Raw genomic sequence first — 22,417 nt, forward strand, 5'->3', positions numbered from 1 at the left:
GCAAATCAAGACCAAGATAAGATATGACTTCGCACCTACCAGGATGGCTATCAAAAAGGCAGAAAATAACAGGTGTTGGTGGAGAATTTGGAATCCTGAATACAATGCTGGTAGGAATGTAAAATGCCATGACCATTTCAGGAAAAAAGTCTGACAGTCCCTCAAATGGTTAAACAGAGAGTTACCATGAGACCTAGCAATTCCTCTCCTGGATATACATCCAAGAGAAATGAAAACATAATCCACACAAATCTTTATAGGAGCATTATTCATAATCACTAAAAAGTTGACCCATATGTCTAACTGGTGGATTTTTTAAAGTGATATATCCACACAATAAAATATTATTTGACAATTAAAAGAAATGAACTGCTGATACAAGCTACCACATGGATGAACTTTGAAAACACTGCAAAGTGAAAAGAAGCCAGTCACAATCGACCACATTTTGTATGATTCCATTAATATGAGTGTCTAGAATAAGCAAATGTATAGAGACAGAAAGTAGACTAGTGGCTGCCTAGGTCTTGGTAGGAGTGGTGGGACAACTGGAGGGTGACAGCTAAGTCATGTGGGTGTCTTTTTGGTGTAATAAAAATATTCTAAAATATATTGTGATGGTTGCACTATACTAAAAGCCACTGAATTACATACTTTAAATTGGTAAATTGTATGATATGTGAATTATATCTCAATTTAAAAAAAAGAATTGTGGTGCTCCACAACCTCATCAACATTTTGTGCTGTCAGTCTTTTTAATTTTATCCTGCTGGTGTGTGTATAGTATTACTCATTGTGGTTTTCATTTACATTTCCCTTGTATCTAATGATATTGAGCACTTTTTCATATACTTATTATCTTCTTTTGTAAAGTGGCTGTTCAAATCTCTTGCTCATTTTTAAATTGGGTTATCTTTTTATTAAAGTTTGATGCAATAATTATCAATTGCTGTTACAAATTACCCCAAAGTTTAGCAGCTTAAAACAACAAACATTTCTTATCTCTCTGATTCTGAGACTCAGGAATCAGAGAGAGGCTTAGCTTGGTGGTTCTGGCTTAGAGTCTTTGCTGAGGTTGCAGTCAAGGTGTTGGCTGGGACGGCGGTCATCTGAATGCTCAACTGGGGCAGAAGGACCCACTTCCAAACTCACTGACAAGCTTGTTGGCAGCCTTCAGTCCCTCGCCATAGGGGCCTCTCCACAGGGCTGCTCACAATATAGCAGCTGGCTTCTTCCAGAGTAAGTGATCCAAAAGAGAGAACCACCAAGACAGAAGCCACCATATCTCTTATAACTTAATCTTGGAAGTGATGTACCATCACTACTGCCTTATTCTATAGGTCACACATACTACCCCAGTACAGTGTGGGAGGGGACTACACCCACCAGGGTGTGAATACTAGGAGGCAAGGATCATTGAGGGTGGTTTGGAGGCTGGCTACCACTCTTTTTTTTTTTTTTTTGGCTGCATTGGGTCTTCGTTGCTGCACACAGGCTTTCTCTAGTTGCGTCAAGTGGGGGCTACTCTTCGTTGCGGTGCGCGTGTTTATTGCGGTGGCTTCTCTTTTTGCAGAGCACAGGCTCTAGGACACGCGGGCTCAGTAGTTGTAGCTCGTGGGCTCTAGAGTGCAGACTCAGTAGCTGTCGCACACGGGCTTTGTTGCTCCACAGCATGTGGGATCTTCCCAGACCAGGGATTGAACCTGTGTCCCCTGCATTGGCACACGGATTCTCAACCACTGTGCCACCAGGGAAGTCCCTGGCTACCACTCTTGAATAGTTTTTTCTTCTCTCCTTGCCAATCAGTCATCGAGGCATGCCAATTATTTCTCTGAAACATCTCTCAGATTTGCCCACTCCTCTTAACACCCCAGTGCTACCATTCTAGTACCCACATGTAATTCATTCCAGATATAACTTCCCTCTTCTCTCTCAACCATCACATCCTTCAATTCACTCTGCATTTTACTGATAACAAATCTTCCTAGGATGCCACTTTTGACTTCTTATTTAGCTGCTAAAAACTCTCACAGTTGTCTATAGCTATGTTGTTCAACATCAGACACAAGTGACTATTGAGCACTTCAAATGTGTCTAGTACAACTGAGGAACTGAATTATTTTTAATTTAAATTTAACAACTGAACCAGTACTTTAAAAAAAAAATTTTTTTTTAAATATTGATTACATATGAGCCACATCTGGGTGCCCTTTCTTTGGTCACATGGAATCTCACACAGACTTGTGGAATGTCTGCTTCTCTCTTGGTGCTTTATATCGTCACTGAAGGCCTATTATGATCCCGGTGCTATGTTAGGTGTTGGGCCCTGCAGCCTTGGAGGTTACATGGTGCTATGGAAGCACAGAGCAGGACCACCTGTCATAGTCTAAGAATCAGAGAAAGCTACTCAGAAGAACTGACTGTTTTAGATATAGGAAAACTCTGCACAGATGAAACAAAACATGACTCCAGCATTCTGATAGTGGCAAGGAGTGACAGGATGGTATCAGATCGCAAAGGGTCTATGAAGCTACCTTACGGGTATTTAAGCAGAAACATGACAAAATCAGATTTGAATTCTATCAGTATCACTTTGAAACATGGCCAGTTTGTCTGGCTCCCCACATCCTTTCCTATATCTTTTCTACACCTTCATACTAACTTGACTTTTAAGAGGTTTTGACTTGTCTTGGTTTGTTTGAGCCCAACTCTACTTCGTGACAGCATCTCACAATATCGCTTTTAAATCATTATTTATTTACTTATTCATTTTGCTTTTGTCAAACTTACTAACTGGCCAATCTGTTTCTCATTTTCTGAACTCAGCATAACAATCTGATTAACCTGGTTTAACTTTTTTGAGCTATAAATGGGTCACCTTGGATCATGAGGCCCTGGGGTTTAACCATCTATTTGGATACTGGGGATGTTTATGAGTTCCAAGATTAGGTGGGTTTGGCAGGCAATGATGGGTTATCTCTCAGATCATCAACCAGTATCCATGCCCAGTGTACTGATTCAAAGAACAGCTGATAAAGATAGGAGCATTAATAAAATAGGAAATTTCAAAAACAAAACTGGTTTCTGTTAGAAAAAAATGTGTATGTGTATGCATAGAAACATTCTACAAGAATATATACCCAAAATGTTAGCAGCAGTTATCCTTGGCTAGTGGTGGAAATAGGGGAGACTCATTACTTCTCTATTATTATTTATATTTTCTATTGTTTCTCTTGAGAGTAAATAATTGTTTTGTAACAAAAATAAAAGTGATTTTTAAGGACACAAAAAATATTACAGGGCTTCCCTGGTGGCGCAGTGGTTAAGAATTGCCTGCCAATGCAGGGGACACAGGTTCGATCCCTGGTCAGGGAAGATCCCACATGCTGCGGAGCAACTAAGCCCACACGCCACAACAACTGAGCCCGCGTGCCACAACTACTGAAGCCTGTGCACCTGGAGCCTGTGCTCCACAACAAGAGAAGCCACCGCAATGAGAAGCCCACGCACCACAACAAAGAGTAGCCCCCGCTTGGCGCAACTAGAGAAAGCCCGCGCACAGCAACGAAGACCCAATGCAGCCAAAAATAAATAAATAAAATAAATAAATTTATTAAAAAAAAATTACACAAAACCTACCACATTTCTCTTTATAGGTAATTCCCAAAATACTTTTGGGATGAGTTTTTTCTTTACTACATGTACTGGGTTTCTAGTAAGTTGCCACCAGGTGATGAATGTATCACATCAAAGAAGATTGAAAGGCTTACGTTTTTCCATAAGGTAGTGCCTCCAAAACAGATTTCTTACAAAAAAACTTTCATACATTGCTTGATTTTGCATGTAAAACTGTGTCCTTAATAATTAAAATTAAAATACATGCATAACTCTTACATACACAACATAAGATATAACACTGATATTATAAAGCTCTGTATTTTCAAAAAACGTAAACCTTGGTACATAATAATAGTACAAATGTCTATTTGCATATTTCTAATAATTCGCATATTTCTAATATGCAATGTCAAATTATCTTCATTATTTTAAAATATGGATATTATATCGATACAGTCTTGAGGAGCTCAGTTTAGCAATAAATATTTTAAATTACCACTAAAACGTCCCCCAGTGAGTAAATGAGTAAATTGACCTGCCCTACCAAGTTTGGTAAGTAGAGTTACAAATACTGTGATGTTAGCAAGTCCAACCGGGACCTATGTAATCAGGAAAATCTTTTGTAATAATTATAGCCTTTAAACTCTTCTAGGTTTCCCTACAATTCCCTAGAATTGTATGTATCTATACACAGCAATAATAATATGTAAGTAGATTAAAATTTGCCTTAAAGTATTCATATACTTCCCTCTTATGAACATTGGATTTCTTAATATTTGGTATTTCGTTGGAGGAGGAGAAATAAAATCAAATGACTGTTGAAATAGTATGCTTTTCCACTCATATGGGAAGACTTTGAGTCCTTTCAGAGTCACTTTTGTATTGTCTGGTGTTTGGTTGGTGAGGCTTGCTACTATTCTTAATGCTATATTCACTTTCCCAATGGAAGATAAAGATAGAGGGTAAGGAAAGAGAAAATTGTGAATATCTGTGTTCTGTGCAGCTGCAATGCTCAGAAACCCTCCTTTGAGACCCTTGCCTCCAAATCCTAAATTAAAAAACCAAAACAACACATCCTATGTTATTAGTGGTACGATCAATCAAAATTTGTAAAATTTCTGCCTATATTTAGGAGCAAAATACTCACTTAAAAAGAAAAGACAGTGCAAGGCAAGACAACAATGTTTCATACGTGTTTTTAAGATCTAGGGATGAGGTAGGAAATAATTTGCAGCTGATGAAAAATTTATGGTAAATGGTAACATCAAAGATTGCTTTTTTTCAAGTTTTAAGTTGTGACTTCAACAAAAACAAATGAGAGACAGCTGCTGCTGTACACTCATCTCCTCCTAGACCCTGGAGTATATTGAGGACAAAACCTCCGTAATCACCCAGGAGATAAGACTATCTAAAGGGATGGTGGGCAGGAGACCAGAAATGGCAGTGGAGAAGTGCATGGTGACTGGGAATTAGCGTCCTTTTCCTCATCTTGGTGTCAAGCAATAGTCTGCAACTTTCATTTAACTCATTGGGCCTCACAGAAGCATCAGCTGAACCACATTTGTTGCTATTTCCAAGATAAAATTTAACTGCATATGTCAGGTAATATATTTAACTTTTCTTGTGAAAAAAGGGGAGGAAAAATATCTATGACGAAAAGAACTGGGACTTCCCTGGTGGTCCAGTAGGTAAGACTCCGCACTCCCAATGCAGGGGACCCGGGTTCGATCCATGGTCAGGGAACTAGATCCTGCAAGCATGCTGAAATTAAGAAGTCCGCATGCCACAACAAAGACCCGGCGCGGCCAAAATAAATAAATAAATATGTATTTTTTTTAAAGTGTTAAAAAAAAAAAGAACTATGTGAACAACAACAACAAAAACAGGAGACAAGTACATGTTCTTTCTAATTTTCCAATGTTTTCTTCCCATTTATAACATTTCATTTGTGGAAACTCAAAATTAATCACAATAAGCAAACATTTCAGTAAACATTTCAGTGTCAGTACATTCTATAAGAAAAAACTTGTGAAAAGCATTTAGGATCAAAAGTTCAATATCTGTGAAGACATTATGAAAGCTAAAATTATTTTTAAGTTGTGAGGTGTTAGGAGTAATAGTACAACCCCATTGGCAAAATATATTTGTCTCCTAATATTACCTAAATAATGATGAACTTTATGTATCATAGAAGGAAGTTACTTAACAAAATAAAAACACAGTATAATTTGCATATGAGAGATCTACTTCTTGTCTCCTCTTGCCTTTCCAGTCTCTTGTTGGCTTAAGTTTTGTTTTTTTTTTATAAATTTATTTTATTTATTTATTTTTGGCTGCATTGGATCTTTGTTGCTGTGCGTGGGCTTTCTCTAGTTGTGGCGAGCAGGGGCTACTCTTCGTTGCGGTGTGCGGGTTTCTCATTGTGGTGGCTTCTCTTGTTGCAGAGCACGGACTCTAGGCACGCAGGCTTCAGTAGTTGTGGCACGTGGGCTCTCGAGCGCAGGCTCAGTAGTTGTGGTGCACGGGCTTAGTTGCTCCGCAGCATGTGGGATCTTCCCCGACCAGGGCTCGAACCCGTGTCCCCTGCATTGGCAGGCGATTTCTAACCACTGCGTCACCAGGGAAGCCCTGGCTTAAGTTTTTACCAGAATAATTTGGTAACATGAGGTATGGAGGGTGTGGTTTTGGAAAAGAATTTGATTCTGCATGTTAGATGTTTTAAACAAGCTTCTTAAAGTTCTATTTTTGAATGCCTAAGAAGTTTAAAGAATTTTAATGCACTTTTCCCTATGAAATTAGTGTCACATGCACACTTACCATGTAATATCCAAAAGATAGATTACAAAATTAACAGTTCTAAAAAAAGCTAGGCAAATGTATTCCAAAGAGGGCTCCCCTGGTGGCGCAGTGGTTGAGAGTCTGCCTGCCGATGCAGGGGGCACGGGTTCGAGCCCTGGTCTGGGAGGATCCCACATGCTGCGGAGCGACTGGGCCCGTGAGCCACAATTACTGAGCCTGCACGTCTGGAGCCTGTGCTCCGCAACAGGAGAGGCCGCGATGGTGAGAGGCCCGCGCACCGCGATGAAGAATGGCCCCCGCTTGCCACAACTGGAGAAAGCCCTCGCACAGAAACGAAGACCCAACACAGCCATAAATAAATAAATAAACCCAAAGTTTAAAAAAAAAAAAATGTATTCCAAAGCAAAATACACAAAAGGAATAAGCAATGAGGATATAAATACTCAAGATAACAAAATATGCAGGAAATTGTTTTACAAACTAAAGAGTATCAGGGAGTCTCCAACATAAGTTGATTTTAGTGTCTTCCATGGATGGCTAAAGTAAACAAGAAAATATTCAGGAAAGTCTAACAATTGGAGGAAATGACTCATTGATAACATGCTTGTTCCAGAGGAAAAACTTTGTACTGAATGGCAGAGAATTGTACACCTAATCAGTAGGGGCTGGGCTGGGCAGTTTACTAAAAAAGTGTTCAGATGAAGCAGAGGGGAAGGCAATCCAGAGTCCCTTCCCTGAACTTTTTGCTCTCAGATTCCAGCTTTTAATTCCCTTGAGACAGAGGGAAACTCAGATCCTAAGTAACTATATACTTCAAGGCTTTGGCATTTATTATATTTTACATCTTGGAATTCAGTAAGCAACCCTTCTGTGGAAAGGTAAGTGAAAAAAAAAAAGATAATTCCTATTTTATGAAGTTTTAAGTATATATACTACATGTGTGTGTGTTTGTGTGTATAGGGTGTGAGAGAGTAAAGATAAACACTCAGGCCTGGTGAAACTTTGTTAGAGATAAGCCTATGTTCCCATACATTGGAAAGTGCTTATAAATATATCTGCATGACTTGTTCTAGAAATTTACCCTTTGCTTTCGTAGGATCTCAGCTACATGTAGCCCTCAATACCACGCTCAAAGCCCCCTAGTTTATATAGTTTAGTAAATTTGCACTGTAATTTAAGAAAAACTCAAGGAGTTTTAAATATTCTATCACAGATGTTAAGGATTCTTCCCCAAATCTTTAAGAAAATCATGGATATGCTCTGTTTTCATGAGAGTTGTTCAGCCTTTTCTAAGGAAAGTATAAACGACTTATATTAGTTAATGATTTTTAAAAATTTATTTGTTTTATTTATTTATTTTTGGCTGCATTGGGTCTTTGTTGCTGCACGCGGGCTTTCTCTAGTTGTGGCGAGTGGGGGCTACTCTTCATTGCGGTGCGCGCGTTTATTGTGGTGGCTTCTCTTTTTGCAGAGCACGGGCTCTAGGGCATGCGGGCTCAGTAGTTGTGGCACACGGGCTTAGTTGCTCCGCAGCATGTGGGATCTTCCCGGACGAGGGCTCGAACTCATGTCCCCTGCGTTGGCAGGCAGGTTCTTAACCACTGCGCCACTGGGGAAGCCCTAGTTAATGATTTTTAAGGGAACACAAAAATAAGATTGTGCCATATGGTGCTAGGAATCTCTTACACTAAATCAATTCCAATTTAGTTCTTGTGTGAGTAACCTACATTTTTGCCTATCTGTTAGCTACCTAATATCTTATGGTTGAGTCATTTTTACATACGCCTAACAGATGAGCTATAGGTGGCAAATGCTCCAAAACTCATTATAATCCAGTGAATTACAGTCAAAACCAATTTCAAGTTTCCAACAGCTGATTTCAAGCTATGAGGTATGACAGTGGCAGGCATGCAATGTTGATCCATGTGACAACAATTGGTGACCTCAATGCTAGTTTGCTATGACTGAGTAAAGGATATGACTGAGTCTAGGAGGCTGTGAGAGCTGCCTGCTGACACTCTGCTATCGACCCTTATGCTTGAGGCCTCGGCTAATGTGTCATTAAAAATTATATTTCAAAGGAATATTTAATGACATGGTGAAATGCTCATATGTGATGATTAAACAGCAGTTTACAAAACAGTATGCTTAGTAACATTTGTAGAAATAATATATACATAAACACACAGAGAAGATGGCAAGTTATACTCCAAAATGTTAATGGTCATAGAATTTGGTATGGGTTTTGTTTCATTCTTTATATTTTTTCACGTTTTCTCAAAGTTTCCACAACTTGTCTTCATAATGCATTACTTTTATAATAAGAAGTTAGTTAATAAATTTCATCTGAAAACATAAATATTTTGAATATTTGGAAAGAGTGAATTTTGGTGGAGAATTACCCATTTGCTATTAAAAACTTTGCCATTGGCACAGTAATCCAAAGGCAGATGAATGAAAGAAAATAGAGGACCCAATACAGCCTAGGGTATAAAAGAGCTTAATACATGATGTATTTGTCATCAGAGATTAGTGTGAAAAGGATATCTGTTCAGTAATGATGTCAGGAAAATTGGCTATTTGGATATTAGAAAAAAAAAATTAGATATTTGGGTGGGGGGAAATCAATTTAGAGCTTCTCAAAATAACTTCCAGATTATTAAAGACTTAAATCTAAAAATTCAAATAGTAAAAAATATCAGGAGAAATATAAGTGAATATTGATCTGATCTTTGGTTTTAAAAGGATTTTCCAGGCATAAAAACAAAGATCCATAGATTTGACTACATTAAACATTTTTTAATTTGTAAATAATAAACACCCTTCAATAAAAGGCAAACTAAGAAAATTATTCATAACAAAAGTGACAAAGGGTTGCCATACTACTATATTGTTAATTGAATTAAACAAGATAAATAGTAAGACTCAAATATTGCTAGTTTGTGAGCTCCGTGAGGGTAGAGGCATAACTGTATTGTTTGTCATTTAAATTCATTAGCATAATACCCAGATATAAGGAATTAATATGTATTGAATGAATAGAGAAATGGTCGAACATGAAAAGGCAGCTAAAAAAAGGTGGGAAGGAAGAGGAGAAAAGGAAATACAAATGACAAATAGACAAGGGTAAAAAACCTCTCAAAAATAATAAAAATGCAATTAAAACTATAATGAGAAATTAGGAAATGTTTTTTGTTTGTGTGTATTTGATAATAGATGCAGTAATGAGGAAAGCAACATCATTCACAGTGAAGAGTGTTTTGAAGGGCAATTGGCAAAGTCATATGGTTGACCATGTAATTCTAGGAATCTAACCTAGAGAAATGTAATAGACACTTGATACTTATGAAGGATATATCTTCCAGACTCTTGGACTCTCCAAATCTGTATTTTCAAAATGTGTTCCAAGGGGCCCGGGAATTCTGCAGGGATGTCCTGAGTCTGCCTCAAAGATGAGAAAGAAGGTTCCCCCAAATCTGTATGTGACTTTTATCTCATTTATATGTTAAGCTTGATATTTACGAATATTTTCTTATGGATTCCACTGAAAACATCAAAATTTGAACACCACTATATTGTAGTATATGATTTCTTCAATAAAATGCAATGGAGTCTTCTCAAAAAGTGTCTGGAGAAGTGGAGGACAATAGTCAAAATGTTACATTCCCAAACACTGGCCTCACAGTAATTCAAATTCCTGCTTCAGGAAACTTTAAATCATTCTATAATTATCTTGCAAATAGTCAAAAGCTCAGATGTAAAATGTGAGAATACAGGGCCTGTTGCATAAGAAATAAAAGATTTGTGCATTATTATGAACTTTCATCAAATCTTTAACCGTGGTCATTTTTAAGTCTTTTGTCATTTACAGACAGTTCTGGGTGTACTCTGATGCTTTTGTAAATATGTTCCTATAAAAGGGTTTCATCTTCAGGAAATTCATGGAAAAGACTCTGACAAGCACAGGTTTCTGGTACCTGACTGTACTGCTGAAATGAATGAATAAGCATTTTCAGAACTCTAATGAAAAACTGATGAGCTCATAAAAGTGCTAACAAAAGATCAAGATGAAAAAAAAAAAAATTAATTACATGGGACTGAGTGAACTGATGAGGATGAGTATAATTTTTGTGACTTTCTGGTTGAATTTAAAAAAAGAAAAAATCCCACAAGAACTCAGAGGCAAAGAATATACAAATCAATTTTCACTGCAAAGTAAAGGAGCTGTTACAGTGGAGGATTACTGGACTGAATGTCAATATTATGACATAGTATGAGTGTGTTTCATGTTTGGTAATTGCAATCATTGTTGCTTTTGTTGTGGTCATCCATGTACAATGCTTGGTGTCAGTCTATTTATCTCTTGCAAAAATAAAATACAGTGTGTGTGGAAAAAAAAAAAAAAAAAAGAATGAAAATAAAATGTTGTTGGTCTAAGATTTATATGGGATTCCCTGAAATCACTCTAGATGATTAAATTCATATCTACTAGCAAACAAAAAAAAAAAAAAAAAAAAAAGATTTGTGATCCATGATGTTCACCAGAGTTCTTTTTTTTTTTTTTGTCTGCGTTGGGTCTTCTTTGGGGCATGCAGGATCTTTTGTTGTGGCACACGAGCTCTCTAGTTGGTGCGGGTTTTCTCTCTCTAGTTGTGGTACACAGGCTCCAGAGCACGTGGGCTCTGTAGTTTGCAGCACTCAGACTCTCTAGTTGAGGCACAGGGGCTTAGTTGCCCTGCTGCATGTGGGATCTTAGTTCCCCAATCAGGGATGGGACCTGGGTCCCCTGCATTGGAAGGCGAATTCTTTATCACTGGACCACCAGGGAAGTCCCTCACCAGTGTTGTTTAATACATCAGTCTGTCCTAACAGGAACCAACTTCCACTTAGGTGTTCCGACAGAAGAGATTTTATTGAACTGACTATTTACATAAATCTTGGGTTAGGTTTAGGGTTGGGTGAAGGGAAACAATTCGATGTGAAGGTACCCAGCCTCTTGCAACAGTAAGAAGCTGTTACCACTGCTAGGACTGAAGGGATAAGGGGAGGAGATCAAATTAGCAAAGCGGTAGGGGCTGCCTTACAGGAGCCTTAGAGGACCAAAGCAGCAAAAGAGGTGGGAAGAAATACCCCAACCTTTTTCCATTTTCCACTCTCCAACCTGCTTTTGGTATCACCCACTGGTCAATCCTAACGGGAAGCCAGCCGGCAAGAGAACCCAGAGAAAATAGTCTATGAAAGTTCTGCCTTCTGAGGCACAGAGTCCGGCAGAGAAGGAAGGAAAATGGATCTGGCAGACAGCAAGTAGAAAATAACCAGCATACTTACAATAGTGAAATACTGGGAACCCAGATGTCCAATAAAAGAGGAATGCATAACTAAACGAAGGTATTAACCATTCTTCAATTAAGTAAATAATGGTAGTCAAAAGATCATTATGAAAAAAAATAGCAATAAAAGAATCATTTTGTTAGGAAAAAAAAAAAGATCATGATGTGTTCAGGGAGCACACAGAGACAGGGGAAGTGAATTTGGGGAAGATTTTCTCAAACTGACAACTAAGGGCCTTGTTGCTGCCCAAGCAAAGTTTCTTATATTTTTACTTATTACAAAAACAATACATATTCACTATTGGAAACACATACATACAACAAAAAAACACAAATATCTACAATCTCACCCCCACCCCAAGACCACTATCAACATCTTAGGGTGTTTATATCTTTCCAGTTCTTCTTCTATGCATAGATACACATGATTATGTTGTATTTGGGATAAAGATATTCTTCGGTAAACTGTATTTTTCCACTTGACAAATCATGAATACTATCTCATGCAATAAATATCATTCTGAACATTTTTTAAACATTTAAAACTTTAAAAAACTTGTTTCACACCCGGTTGTAGCTAATTTCTATCCTCAGACATTTAGTTGCTTTATCCTTTTGGCTATTACCAAATCCACTGTGATGAACTTTCTTGCAGTCAACACTGCACACATTACTGACCTCAGGCCAATTTCAGGCCACAACCAGTTTTTCTACAGCCCTCAAGCTAATAGCTTTCACATTTTTTCAGGGTTAAAGAAAAAAAGCACACACACAAAGAAGAAAAGCAAGAAAGACACATGTGGCCTGCAAAGCCTAAAGTATTTACTATCTGGACTTTTACAGAAAATATTTGTCAATCCCTGCATTATGAATTCCCAGAAATGTAATTTTTGAGCCAAAGGGTGTGAGCATTTTTGAGGCTTTTACTGCATTCTGCCAAATTGCCCTCCAGAAACATTGAAGCAATTTATGCCCTTCTCAGCACGGAGCTTGCTCACCTACCACACATCCTGCCTCAAGGGTCGCTGGCTCAAATCACTAGCTCTATTCTTTTATTCTCAGTCAACTTGAAGGTGCATTATCGTTTTACATTTTCACTTCCCTTAAAAATATGTTTGGCCATTTGCATTCTACTTTCATGATTTAACTAATTTACATTTTTGCCCATTTTTAAAAACAAGATATTTATATTTTCTTTGTAAGACCTTTTTATTAAAGGAGGATGTTACTCTCTTATCTTTCATATATAGTGCACATTTTTGGATAATTTTCACTTGTCTTTTAATTTTACTCTATGGGCCTTTTTGATGAAAGAAGTTAAAAATTCTATAGTCAAATCTGTCACTTCTCCTTTGTAATTTTGTCCTTTGTTCCATGCTTACTTTGAGATGAAAAGCAATTCACTTATATTTTCTCCTTGCACTTTGAAGACTTTTAAAACATTTTACAATTTAAATCCTGCTCAAATCTAGTGTCTGAGAAAAGTTTTTAAAGTATGAACAGGTAAAATAATGTGAGTCCTGGAGTGATATAGCTGGGTTCAAATTTGGCCTCACCATATGCTACATATTTGAGTAAATTACTTAACCTCTCTAAATCACAGTTTTATTCTTTATTAAGATAACAGTAATCCTACCACAGGGTTGATATAAGAATGAACAGTTATAAAACACAAAAAGCATTTAGCCTCGTGCCATTAGCTATCATCACAGCAGCGTGAGAATACTCCAGGCAAAAGAAATAACCTGTATAAAGGCACAAAGGAATGAAACTAGTTTGTGCATTTAGGAAACTAGATGTGGTGTGGTAAAATGGCATGTCAAGTGTGACGGGGCAGGATTGACAGATGGGAGCGGGAGAGAGGCCTTGAAAGGCATGCCCAGAGCTTGCTCTTGATAGGACCTGGGAGCCAGTGAAAGCTTTTAAGCAAGCAACCCATTGAGAGGTGTGATGTAGGATCATCTCCGTGGCAGCCAAGTGGAAAGTGGACTAGATTTAGGTCGTAGAGGCATATTGCTGTGTCAAAAAAACAGCAGTCTCCTGTGCCACCCCCCTCTCCCCCAATTCCTGCTCCCTAGGGGCAAATTCTTTGCATTCTAACTCTTCTGGTATCTGCTATCTCTTCACTTCTAAATATCAAACTGTTTCTTTTTGTTTGTTTGTTTTGTTTTGATTTATTTTTTTAACTTTTTAATTTTACATTGGAGTATAGTTGATTATGTTCAAACTATTTCTTGATCTTTCCATCATAGATAGAAATGAGACTAGATACAATTATTAGACTGATTAATAAACAATAATACAGGGGATGGACCTAAAAAATGAATCTGAGAGAGAAGACAGAATGGATCAGCTGGACTTGCTAGTGAGTGAAAGCCCGATAATGGGGTGGGGGGGGGGGGGATGTGAAGGAGGAGTTGTCTCAGTCAGAGACCATAAGAAGCAGGCTGGGAGCAGAAAGATGAGTTCCACCCGGGAGATGCAAAGTTTTAAGCACCATTTCCTGGACTATGACAAGCTGAGTATTACCCCCAGGCCCCTGTCCTGGTGGTTCCCCACGGCTCTGAGGACCAAGACTTGACAACTCAGGAGGTTTGGGGAAATGCAGATAAGAAAACCTGCTAGCTAGAACTTTAAAACAGAGCTTCCTAATTTCATGCCACGGAATGGGTTACAGGTATGTACCTAGTGGTCTCCTCTGCCCTCCAGGGTGGAAGGGCCCAGTCCCTCCTGCATGAGCAGCCTCCTCTGTTTGCCCCACTTGGGGTCCTGCAGACAAGATTATTTCCTAGGTGTGCCATGAAGTTAAAGGATGTGTGAAGGACTTTAGAAGGCCCCGTGTGCTCACAAACAACATCCAGCCTGCTGGGCCACCGGCCAGACCCCATCTGTTCAACACTCTGTTGCCCTTTAAAAATGTCTACCCTTCCCCCCATCATCACCCATTCCTATCACGACCCACCATTCAAAGCCATCTTTAAGGTATACTGAATCCCACAGATTAGAGTGTTCAAGAGATAAGAGCTCCCTACCCACGGTGTGCTTCCGGTCAAGGTGGCCCTAGGCCCACACCTTGTTAAGTCAAGCGCCCAGGAGACACTGCTAGGGTTTGCAGCACAACCAGCACGCTTGACATTTCTATTAGAACAACGGGACCCGATTGCCACCGGCAGGAAGTCCATCTTCACAGCTGCCAACCCGTGTATCAAAACCATAATCCTCAAAAAAGAGTACGGAAGAATGGAGGAGGAAGATATTAAAAGCGAATTTGGGGGCGGCTGCAAGAAGAAAACAAAAACAGTGGATGAGGTGACCCTGGAACCCTTTGCTTCCTGGCACTCCCCTCTGAATCATCACGCTCCACTTGTGACGCTGCAGACCCCGGGCTCCTGCAGGCAGGCGTGGGATGCCCCCGTTCGCCCCGGGAGCCTCGAGGCGTCACCGCGCGTTTCCACGCCGTGGTCCGGGGGGAAACAAGAGGGCAGCGGCCTGGCGGATGCTGCGGTCTGCGATCCCGGGAGAGCGTGGCAGCGCGCCACCCGGCTGCGCCTCGCCCTCCGATGACCACTCCCAGCCCCTCGCCCTCTGGCTGAGCCTGCGGCCAGACGCCCGGCGCCCCTCGGCTAGCCTCCCACGCCCGGCCACCTCCTCCTCCGCCTTTTCCTCCTCCTCCTCCTCCGCCTCTTCCGTTTTCTGGAGGGAAAGGCTGCAGCCTCCTTCTGGGCTCCGCATCCCGGCTTAGGTAATACGCTTTCCTCTTTACGCCCCCCTCGCCTCGGCGCCACAGCCTCCCTTCCTGCTCGGATCCGGGTCCCCGAGCTGGGCGACCAGCACGCACCCATCGCCTCTCCGGAAGGTAGGTGAGTAAATCTGGGCCAGCAGGGCTCCTTGCCTCTCCGCCCGGCCTGTGATGACCTCTGTCCGCTGCAGCGAGGCTGCCACCCGGCCCGGCCCACATCGTTGCTGCAACCAGCCGGGCGGAGGAGCTCTCGAGTCCTGCGGCTCCCTGGGCTCCGCAGAAACGACCCGAAAGAAGTAGACGGTGGGAAGAAAGATCGGCAAACACTTTTTTTTTTTTTTTTTTTTAATTCGATCAGCATTTGTAGGTCGAAGAAGCTGATCTGACAGTTGTCGAGAGCAGTGGCCCGGGTTCAAAGTGTAGATGGCGTAGCTGTCAAGCGCCCCTTGGTTTTGCTTTGAGAGATGCTTGTTAGTGTCCATTGCTGCTGGCTGCCACTAGTGACCTACTAGATGAACGTAAAATAACATGAAGGGACTATATTTAGAAAAGTCTTTGCCTCCTTGCTTTTTAATTCACTGCATTTTGAAAGGCGGTCTGGTGAGACGTGCAGAGTTAGTTGGTGTGGCCAGAGTAGAGTAGTGGGGCAGGGGGATGCGGATATTTAACATGGGTTTGGCCGAATCGTGTATACTGTTACACACGAAGAGCCTGAAAAAAAATCCCTAGATTATTTAGTACATTCATGAAGAATACATATAAACAATCAAGGTGTGTACTTTGGAGATTTTCCGTTTGAAAGGAAATTTTAAGGCGTTGAATAAGCAGAAGTTTGCCCACTGGGTGAATGGCGTTCACTTCAAAAGAACAGTGGGTTAAGGCTGTGTGGATAGACCACTTGAGTGCATCCCACATGTTGAATAAAACAGTTTTTGGCCGTTTTGCTGTGATTCCTAGCTTTGAAACCAAAGAAGTTGATAAGGATCAGCCCTGCTCAACCTGATAATAGTCTAATGATGAAAATAATCCACCGAACTACTATTGACTGATGAATTAGCTAAGTGACCTCATTTTCTACCTTTTAAAATAGGTTATAGAAGGGGGGAAAAGGGGCAATAGAAGAGTTCATTTTTTCAAGGCAGATATTTGTTTGCATTCTTATTTAGAATCTACTTTATTTTTAAGCTTTTGTGGATTTTTATACTACTCTTGCAGTTAGTTCTTAGTCATGAAGAAGATTATGTAAAAGGCATAAAGTTACATTTTACTTTTTCATAGAGAAAGCTACCGTTTCTTTTCAAGTTATTGGACTAAATCACCACTTGGTTGGAAACTGCAGCTTGGACTCATGCCATTTAACGTGGAATATCTTATTACAGATTTAAATTACAGCTATACTTGTGGTAGTTCTGAAAAAAAATGATCATGTCTTATTTGACATATAAGGCCTGTGAAACAAAAGTTATAAAGTTATTCATTATTTATTTACTTCTGCTTTTATTTCTGTCTCTGTTGCCACTTAGAAAATGTCTTAATCTATTTCATCTTGTAGACAAATTGCCTAAAAGATAATGATGTTATATAAAGTGATTAATAAAACCAAGTGTCTTCTTCATTTATTAAACATGAGGATGGTGTATATGAGAACTTTTTATGGATGTGTGTCCTCAGTAAATGTCCTTGTTAAAATATTTGAATCTTGTTATGAAGCTAATAAAACTCTCTACGTTGATGTTTTTGTTTGATTTGGAGTTTAGAGATAAAGGCAGAGCTGACAGCACTTTGCTTCCCATCTCTCATGATTAGTGTTGAGCAGTGGTTCCCAAACTTGTCTAATTTAAAAACTTACCTAGGGTAGTGGGCAAGTGGGAGGAAGGGGGGATAATATTGGTTTAAAAAGACTCCCAGGTTGCTACTTGGGATTTCCTGAATTAGAATTTCTAAGGGAAAGAAGATACTTAAGATAGGCCAAAATGATAAAAATTTAAAAGGACAAACCAAAACAAACAAAAAAGGCAAGATTGGGAAACACAAGTGGGAAATAACTGTTGCTGACATAACCTATTAGCATTCCTGTACATAACATGTTCTTAAATGGAAGCTATGGTTTTGCTAATATGATGATGTCACACATTTAGGAAATCTGAAACTTTTATATCCTTTTGTAGTCAAGCCTTCTGGGCTGATTGAATTTAGCAAACTTTTTTTAAAAAACATATTTATTTATTTTTGGCTGCTTTGGGTCTTCGTTGCTGTGCACGGGCTTTTCTCTAGTTGTGGCGAACGGGGGCTACTCTTCGTTGCGGTGCGCTGGCTTCTCATTGTGGTGGCTTCTCTTGTTGCGGAGCACGGGCTCTAGGCGTGCGGGCTTCAGTAGTTGTGGCTCGCGGGCTCAGCAGTTGTGGCTCAAGGGCTCTAGAGCGCAGACTCAGTAGTTGTGGTGCATGGGCTTAGTTGCTCCGCAGCGTGTGGGATCTTCCCAGACCAGGGCTCAAAACCATGTCCCCTGCATTGGCAGGCGGATTCTAAGCCACTGTGCCATCAGGGAAGCCCAGCAAACATTTCTACATGTTCAGTCTCTTTTTTGTGGTAAGCAATCTTAATTCAATTCCTTTAATGTTATAAGAGCATTTTATTAGTGGATTTTTAGTGCAGATTACTGTGATAGTAATCTACAGCAAAATATTGTGCCTGATCATTTCTCTTTCATATAACAGACTTATTTGTTACTTTTTCTGCATTCCTAATCAGGGAAGACCAGCATGCAAATTTTAGTAACTTATTTATAACTTTTATTAAAATGACCCAACACCATCTAAAAAAGAAAAAACTTTATTTCAGCATAAAATGTGGTCAATTATATATAAAAACAAATTGACAAAATAAAATATTAATCTGTAAAATAATTCATTAAGATGAATTACCACAATGGAAAGTATCAGTTTCTTTCTCTCTCCATTCCTTTTCTTTCTTTCTCTTTTATTTTGCTTTTCTTTTTTTTTTTCTTTTGTTTTAGGGGTGGAGGAGGGTTGTTTTGCTTTCTTGTTTTTATTTTTAATCAAGTAAATGTTTAAAATCTTTTAACTTAATTATCCAAGTTTAAATTAATGTAAATATTTGCTAACTTTTTCAATAGATACTTAAATTTGTCCTTTTCTTTACAGAGTGATGATGGTTAGGTTTCCCTGGATGCTAATGAGAGTTGTAACAAATTGCACAGGATTAAATTCAAATGACCAAAGGAAAATGTTATTTAATATTGCTTAAGGTAATCCTAATGTACTTAAAAAGATTTTTTTTATCATCAGTAGTTTTAAAAATAGGATCTTATCTTCCAAGTTCTAGAAAACCCCTCTAGTTAATTCCTGAGAATTTGCAAGAATCACATATAACCACATATAATCCCAGTTTGATCTGGGAATCATGAAAGGTCTGTTTTAAAAATATGGTTGATTGTAAGCTTCATGAATAGCAAAGAATGGGGGAAATAGAAATGAAAACTCAGATCAAGAAGGTAAATATTAACTAGCTTAGACATTTATCTATGGTTGCAGGATTAGCAAGAATGCAAGAGCATTGAGTATATTTGTATATTGGAGTGGCTTTAATGAGCCATTTATATCGTTTTAGTACCTAGACCTTTTCAAGTAAAAGGTACTATAAATATTCTATCACTTTATGTTCCTTTGAAGGCATATGTTACATTCAGTATTATGTATTGTTGTATTCAACATTTGTCAATATCTGTTAAAAATAAACATTCACCTCTACAAAATGAAAGTAGAATGATAAGAGATATGCTGCCATAAACCCAGCCTGCCAAAATGATACCCAATGTGATCGCTGACCTTTACTTTCTTGCTATAATATTCAGAGAATATATTTTAGGTCATGTAATTTATCATTGCAGAAATAAATAATAATAACCATCTTCTAAGAAGTTCTATAAAGAACTCGTTTGAATCGTGTTTCCTAACAGTTATCATCCTAAAATTTGCATAATGAATAATCCCTTACAGATTAATTTTAGTGCAAGAAAATCCTTTTAAACATGTTTATCTCTAATGGAATGAAAATCAATTAAATTACAGAACTCCCACTGTGTATCATGAGGAGATGGAAAAATTGTGTATCCTGCTTGCAAGGAACCTACAGCCTATTAGAGAGAGAACAATGGTGCCCCAAGGGCAGGCATGGGGGGGTGGGGCTTAGGCCTTCCTAATAATGTCCATTAACCCAAACCGCTGTAGCATATAAACACACACTAAGTATAAAAACCAGCGTGATTGCAGTGCAAAATCAACTACAAGGCAAAGAGCCTAGTGCCCTCTTTCAACTTAATTTTCATGACCCCGCCCCAACCTTTTTTTTTTTTTCATTCAACCAACAAATATTTATTATTCCCTTATTAGGTAGATGATAAACATCAAAAGCCTTAAAAATGTACATTTTTTTGAACCTGTAATTTTATTTGTATTTTACTCTTTAAAAAATTGTAGTAAAATATATATATAACATAAAATTTACCATTTTGACCATTTCCAAGTGTGCAATTCACTTGCATTAAGTACATTAGCATTGTTATGCAACCATCACCACTATCCATCTCCAGAGCTTTTTTATCATCCCAAACTGAAACTCTGGATCCATTAAACAATAACTCCCCATTACCTGCTCCTCCCAGCCCTGGTAACCACCGTCCTACTTTCTGTCTCTATGTTTGACTATTCTGGGTACCCCCTATAAGTGGAATCATACAATATTTGTTCTTTTAAGTCTGGCTTCTTTCACTTAGCATAATGTTTCCAAGGTTCATCCATGTTGAGGCATGTACCAGAATCTCATTCCTTTTTAAGGCTGAATAATAGTCCCCAACCTCTTTTATATGGAAAGTGGATATTAAAAAAATAGAGAAGTTTTGAACTGGAACAGACCATAGAAATCATTCCCTCCAACCTCTCTGTCCCTTCTTTCTTTTCCTTTTTTATGTTTACAGAAATGAGGAAAACAAGTCCCTGAGAGCTTCCACATGTGGCCAGGGTTTTACACCTGGTTGGTTAAAGGCCAAGCAGAGCCTAAGAACCAGCTCCCCTGTGGCCTAAACAAGGCTCTTTCTACCACACACCCATGGTGGCCCACGTAGACCATAAAAGGCAAGTGTTAAATGAGTTGGTACGGAAAGTAAGTGTTGCAAAATTTCAAAAGAAAAGATAAAATGACTGAAAAACGTTACATGCAAAAGGAAACATTCAAAATGGACTTGAGGATTAATATGATTAATGATAAGATTAACAATTATCAAAGCTATAAATAATATTCTGCTGGAAAAGTTTCTACAAGCCATACATCTTTCTTTTTGCCTTGAATTAGGCATTAAATTTGTATTTTAAAAAATATTTATTCTTTCCCACAGTTAAGATAGCTACACTGAATCTACTTCCATTTTTTTATATTCTATGTGATTTCAGGTTTCATTTGTGACACCTCGGTTGTATGCTAAAAACAGCTCTTAGCATATAAAAGTTTAAGCATATAGTTGGAAGACAGCAGATAGAAAAGAGTTTCTATTTAGTGAAAGTGTTTCTCACTCCGGAGAAGAGGATGAAAAAGGGTCACTAACAAATTTAAAAGTATTTCTAAATGGAATATTTTTTCATACTTTTCAAATGCATTCTGGGAAGACATTGAAATGTATACTTTAGGCAAGTATTATGCTAATGTGGAATACTTATTATGTAGGTCAACTTGCATTTTTTTCCAGCATTTAATTTTTGTTACAAAAAAGACAATATAGTTGACCCTTAGCCGACCAAGGCCATTATTCTTAGTCACAGTAGCTATAGCTTTCCCTGTTCTGCTCCTTAATAACTATTGAGAGACAGAGCCGACTGTTGCACCTGGTGTTCCCTTAAATTGTCAAATAAAAATTAGATGAGTGACATTGCCTGTCCTTAACCCAGGTTTACTGGATCAGTATCTCCAGGGGAAAAATCTAAAAATCTATATTTTTAATGAGTGTTTCAATTGATTCTTGATCTTACTAATTTGGGAGACACTACTTTAGCACAAGCTCCCATTACAAGCTACCAGAACAACATTTGAGGATAGAGGACTTCTTTGTGGTCTATTGCTTTGAGCATCAGCAGTGAGCAAAAATGTGGGCTAATGTGGTCCAACAGTAGCCTTACTAGAGCCAGGGTGAGGTAGACTGATCAGCTTAGAAATGGGCGTGTTATGTCAACGCTCTATTTGAAGAATGGGAAGAAGGGAGGGAGAAATGTGAAGGTTAAATAGATGGATTTACATATCCCATATTTAATGTTTTCTCTAACAAAACCAAATTAAACTCAGCATTTTTGGCTATTTAATCAACAAAATTAATCAAGATAGGTCACCTCCAGATGTCAGAGCATAATATCAGATTCCAATTTGGTGCGCAAAAATGTGGTTCAGTTGCTAGTCATCCAGATACAGCTTTGGTTTTTTTTGTAAATGAATGTAGAATATATGTAGACTTTGATATAAATAAATATGGGCCCACGTGCCTAATGGCACCTGGGTAATGCTGATAAAATACAAGTATAATAAACAATATGACAAAGATGAATTCTGTATTTACAAAGCTAAGAGAAAATTCATAAGCCAACATTTATTGAACACCCCTGAGGTATGCGCTAAGAGTCATAAGAAACCATGCACGTTTAAATCTCCTGCCAGACAAGGGCATAGATAAGCAAACCAATGTATGGTGTGTTGGAGAGCTGGGATAGAGATTTGTCCTGCTTCCGTTCTCCTATGGCCCAGGTACCCAAGATGGAGGGTCAGGCATGGCTCCTGGAGGAGCCAACTGTCGAACTGACTCTCCTCTCTCTCCACACACCCACCCTTTAAAAAACTTTCTATCTAAATAGAAATACATACAGAAAAGTAT

The 22,417-nt window shown here is 38.7% G+C and overlaps 1 protein-coding gene across 4 annotated transcripts in view; it reads left to right on the forward strand.

Annotated features, from left to right (window-relative positions):
• Positions 1–7,204: 7,204 nt before the first annotated feature.
• The window catches only part of INPP1 (inositol polyphosphate-1-phosphatase), a 35,004-nt gene continuing 19,791 nt past the window's right edge, over positions 7,205–22,417 (forward strand). Inside the window, exon 1 of one of the 4 annotated variants that reach the window (XM_061203366.1) lies at positions 7,205–7,295. The gene's annotated coding sequence lies outside the window, so the exon portion shown is untranslated. Of the gene's footprint in view, positions 7,296–15,192; positions 15,608–22,417 lie in introns of those variants that run through there. The other 3 variants (XM_061203357.1, XM_061203346.1, XM_061203375.1) reach the window with 3 other exon arrangements.

Source organism: Eubalaena glacialis, chromosome 1 (assembly GCF_028564815.1).
Source record: "Eubalaena glacialis isolate mEubGla1 chromosome 1, mEubGla1.1.hap2.+ XY, whole genome shotgun sequence".
In the NCBI taxonomy this organism is placed as follows: Eukaryota; Metazoa; Chordata; class Mammalia; order Artiodactyla; family Balaenidae; genus Eubalaena; species Eubalaena glacialis.